Source organism: Piliocolobus tephrosceles, unplaced genomic scaffold (genome assembly GCF_002776525.5).
Source record: "Piliocolobus tephrosceles isolate RC106 unplaced genomic scaffold, ASM277652v3 unscaffolded_20038, whole genome shotgun sequence".
Classification (NCBI taxonomy): Eukaryota; Metazoa; Chordata; class Mammalia; order Primates; family Cercopithecidae; genus Piliocolobus; species Piliocolobus tephrosceles.
This window is the reverse complement of record NW_022302131.1, coordinates 1-5,189: the sequence shown is the minus strand read 5'-3', so window position 1 is coordinate 5,189 and position 5,189 is coordinate 1. Positions and strand designations below refer to the sequence as shown.

At 41.3% G+C, this 5,189-nt stretch overlaps 1 pseudogene; it reads left to right on the top strand.

Moving 5' to 3' along the window:
• Positions 1 to 2,421: 2,421 nt before the first annotated feature.
• On the top strand, positions 2,422 to 2,738 carry LOC111532115 (annotated as a pseudogene).
• Positions 2,739 to 5,189: the final 2,451 nt, after the last annotated feature.

Genomic DNA, 5,189 nt, shown 5'->3' with positions numbered 1-5,189 from the left:
CTATGGGTTGTGACAAATACCTCGTGCCATTGTCTTAGTCCATTTGGGCTTCCATAACAAAAGTAATGTCGACTGGGTGGCTTATAAACAAACAACTTTATTTCTCACATTCTGGAGGTTGGGAAGTCCAAGACCAAGGTGCTGGCAGATTTCATGTCTGCTGGAGACCTGCTCCCTAGTTCATAGACAGCTGCCTTTTCCCTATGTCCTCACATGCAAGAAGGGGTAAGGGAACTCTGTGGGGTCTATTTTATAAAAACACTTAATCCCATTCATGAGGACTCTGCTCTCATGATTGAGTCATTCTCCAAATACCCCGCCTTCTACCTACTACCATCACCTTGGTATTTCAGCACGTGAATTTTGTGGCAACAAAAATATTCAGACCAAAGCAAGCATGCAACCACCATTACAGTATTATGCATACTAGTTTGACTGCCCTGATAAAACTCTTGTGTTTGTCAGATAAAACCCATGGCTACCACTGATAGGTTTTACATCTTTATAATTTTGCCTTTTCCAGAATGTCATATAAATAGAATCTTATACTATGCAGCCTTTTTAGACTGGTTTCTTTCACGTAGCATAATGAACTAAAGAGTCATGTATAACTTTGTGTGTCTTGTAACTTATTCCTTTTCATTGAGGAGTAGTAGTATCATTATCTGGTTGTACATATACATATATATATGTGTGTGTGTGTGTGTGTGTATATATATATATGTATATACATATATATATATATATATATATACATTCACCAAATGAAATACATTTTGGATGCTTCTATTTTTGGTGATTATGAAATGAGCTTTTGTATACATTCATATACAAGTTTTTATGTAGATAAATTTTTCAATCAGTTGGGTAAATTGATTATGAGTGCTGAATCTTATGCTAAGTCTATGTTCGGTTTTTTAAGAAAACGCCAAATTGTCTTCCAAAGTGGCTGTACCATTTTGCATCTCCACCAGCAATAAATGAGAGTTTCTGTTGCTCCACAACTTCACTGACAATTGGTCTTGGTTTTGTTTTCTTTGTTTTGCATTTTATGGATTTTGGACATTCTAATAGGTGTGTAGTGGTATCTCATTTTAGTGCACAATTATCTGATGCCAAAGGACGCTCAGTACTCTTATTATGCTTATTTGCCATGTGTATATCTTCTTTTGTGTAGCGTGTGTTCAGATCTTTGACTATTTTCATTGTTTTCTTTCATTGAGCTTTAAGAATTCGTGTATATTGTATAGACAAGTTCTTTATCACATATGTGTATCACAGATGTTTTTGCTAGTCTGTGGCTTCTGTTTTCATTCTCTTAACATTGTCCTTTGAAGACCATAAGGTTTTTATTTTAATAAAATCAACTTGGTAAATTTTTCTTTCATTGATCATGCTTTTGGTGTTGAATTTAAAAACTCATCACCAAACTCAAAGTTATGTGGATTTTCTCTTATGTTTTCTTATAGAGGTTGTATAGTTTTTGCATTTTCCTTTAGGGCTATGATGTATCTTGAGTTAATTTGCGTGGAATATGTAATGATATGTCCAGGTTATTATAATTTGTGTGTAGATGTCTAACTGTTCAGGCAACTTTTGTTGGAAAACCTGTACATTCACCATTATTGCCTTTGTTGTGAATCACCTGATTATATGTGTGCAGGTCTATTTCTGAGCTCTATTCTGTTTTATTAATCTATGTGTCCATTCTTTGCTAATGCCTATGTCCTTCAGCAAATTCATATTCTGAAGCCTTCAGCCCCAGGGTGTCTGTATTTGGAGATGAGGCTTCTAAGGAAGTAATTAATGTTAAAAGAGGTCATAAGGCTGGGGCCTTGATCCGATAGAATTAGTGTGGTTTATAAGAAGGGAGAAGAGACAGAAGAAAGTACTTTTGTGCCTGCATGACCTTTCTCTCTCTCTCTCTCTTTCTCTCTCTCTCTCTCTCTGCACATGCACAGAGAAAAGGCCAAGAATGCTCATCTTGATAAAGGGCCATCTACAAGCCAGGAATAAGGCCATCACCAGAAGCCAAACCTGCCAGTCCATCATCTGGGACATCCAGAGTTCAAAACTGTGAAAAAAAATAAATTTCTGTTGTTTCGCCTTCTCAGTCAACGGCATTTTGTTATGGCAGCCTGAGCTGACTAAGACATAACCTCAGATAACACAATTTTTTTTTTTGTTTTGTCTTAGAAAAAAACCCGTAATTTTGGCATTTAAAGTCTGTGGTTCATTTTGAGTTACATTTTTGTATGGTGCAAGATATGTGCAATGGCCAAAATATGTGTCAACTTGTCTAAGCTATAGTGCTAAGCTGTGTGGTCAAACAGTAGCCTACATGTTGCTATGAAGGTATTTTGTAGATGTGATCAACATTTACAATCAGTTGACTTTAAGTAAAGCAGTATAACTTCCATAATGTGGATGGGCCTCATCCAATCAGTTGAAGGTGTTAAGAGAAATCACCAAGCTTTCCAGGAAAAGGAATTCTACCACAAGACTAGCATAAAAATGCTATGTGAGTTTCCGCCTGCTGGCCTGCCTTCACTGTCCTGGGGGAGGCAGGGGGAGACCAGGTGGACTGGAGTAGAGTGTTGAGAGATGCTGGTGTGGTGAACATGTCCAGGAAACTACGAGCCTCCAGCCCATTGTCCAACAACCACCCACCAACACCAAAGAGGCGAGGAAGGGGAAAGCATCCTCTCAACCCTGGCCCAGGGGCCCTATCAAAGTGAACGGCCCACCCAAGCTCTGAATCCTACCTGTCCTTCCCTGGCACGACCCCCACCCAGGTCTGTATCATATCTCTATGCCACTTTCTTTTGTTTTGTTGACTTGGTGTTTCCTCAGCATATATTCAATAAAAGTTTTCTGTAGGAATGAATAAGTGCATGGAACGAATGAAGTTATCAGGCATGGGAATTCTTTGATTCAAATTATGGAGTCTGCCTGTCCTGGGCCTCCCGCCTACATGACAAAACCCACAGTTCCTTCACCTGTGCTCATTTGAGTTCACAAATCCCGTGGAAACTACCACAGAGAGGGTCACTGCAGACGTCTTCTCCCCTGGACCAAACACTGTCATGGAGGTGAGGATGCTGCCAACAGGATGCTTCCTGTATTGGACCCCACATGTCCCCATCAGCTTAACAAGGAAAGCTGCCACCTCCACTGCCTTGCCATACAACTTGCTCACGTACACACCTTAGTCCAGCCCTCTACCCCAGACTGTATCTGTTGGCAACATAGGCCAGCAATCACTGCCCTAGGACACCTGTCCCTTTGTGTGTCAAGCGTTCAGAAGCCACAGATGGGGCTATCTGAGACACAGTCACCACCTGGATCATTTTCAAGGCACGTCCACAGCCAATCCTTCATCTGCAGAGTCTGAACTGACTATTCACAGGGCACTGTTCCTCCCATTTCTCCTCCATGCAGCCCCACTGCCCCTTTCAACTGCATTCCTGGCCTGTCTCATCAGTTGGTCATCAGTCAGCAACCCACTCACTTAGCTCAGCCTCTATGGAGGGTCCCCAGGGGATAAAACACCAGCCCCGAGCAGGCAGGAAGACAGCTCCCACATCTGGGACGCTGGTGAAGGTACAAAGGACCACTGGAGTGTTCAAGAGAGGTAGCTGGCCCAGAATGATGCAGAGAGTCAGCCAAGCTCTTCCTGAGACAGGGAAGGGGATTCTGAGGGCAGGAAGGTTGACCAGCACAGCCCTGGTGCATTCAGCCAACAGGCCTGCCCACTCAGATCACAGGGCCCCCTCCAGCTGCTGATGATGGTGCTGGGATTTCCCAAGCCTATTCTTACTCATTGTTCTGTCCTCCCTCCTCCTTCCCCCTTCTCTCCCTCAGGCCCCTGACTCCACCGGCCTGAACTCTAGATTTAGAGCTCGGAGTGCCAGCCTGCCTGGGGTTCTGTGGACTTGGTTTCGCATGTCATCTCTCTCATGGACACTAGCAATGGCTCTCCCCTGGATCTTCCTGGGATCCTCCCTCACGGGCTGAGGGTCTCCTGTCTGCTCTCATTACCTGGCTCCTCTTCAGTCTGACCAAATCCTTCTCAAAGCACAGAAGAAATGTCCTGTCCACATTTCAGAATTTTAAATCGATTGTGATTTTTATGAGAATTTGAATTGGTACAACATTTTTGTAATAAAATTTTAGAAATATTTTAAATGTTAAACTATTTTCGCCCTTTCACTTTAACCCAATACCCGTGTAAATATATCCTTCTTAGAAGAAAACCATGTTTGCCTAACAATTCATATTCAGAGACATTGATTTTATTGTATTTATCATACGGCAAATCGGAAACAACTTATATGTCCATTAGGAAGAAAGAGTTTAATTAATTATGGTGCATGCCTACTTTAGAATTAAAGAAAGTGGTTCCAAAGTGAGATAGATCTACTTATCTTATTATCTATCATCTATCTATCTATCTATCTATCTATCTATCTATCTATCTATCCTGTTGTGGAAATATCTTACATCCATTTTATAAAGTGATAAAGGAATATCGATATGTATATCATTGTTCTTGTATATTAATAAAAACAACATATTTTTATAGTTTATCTGTCAATGAAAAGCCTAGAGTCAGCTGTAAAAAACTACACAAGATTGTTAACTGTGGTGACCTCTGCGGGGGGGGGGGGGGGGTAGGCGTTGCTAACTGTGGAGGAGCTTTGTAAAGGGGAAAATAGTGAATAATCCACATTTCTATAATTTTTGCAATAAGAATACATACAATACTACATTTTAAATAAAAAATATTTAAACCTGACAAACAGAAATACTAGCCATGTGAGTTTAAGTAACTGCTAGCTATTGCAACAGAACAACCATGAATGGCTTGCCACAACAGAAGTTTATTTTACGTGCAAATAAGTTCTGATGCAGTTTGCCAGGGGATCTCCACTCTCATGGGACCCAGGGATCCAAGCTGCTTCCACCTTGTGATTCCATCATCTCAAGATGAAACTGCCATGTTTGCCGTTGAAAGCGGGGCAAAAGCGTGGAAATGGCACACTGGCTCCCACATGCCAGGATGTGACAAATGATGCTTCTGCTCCTATATTGGTATAAAGGAAATGTCACATGACCCATCCTAACTGCAAGGACTTTACGGTTCCCATGTGTCCAGGAAGGAGACAAAGACAAAATGTGGGTGAGTA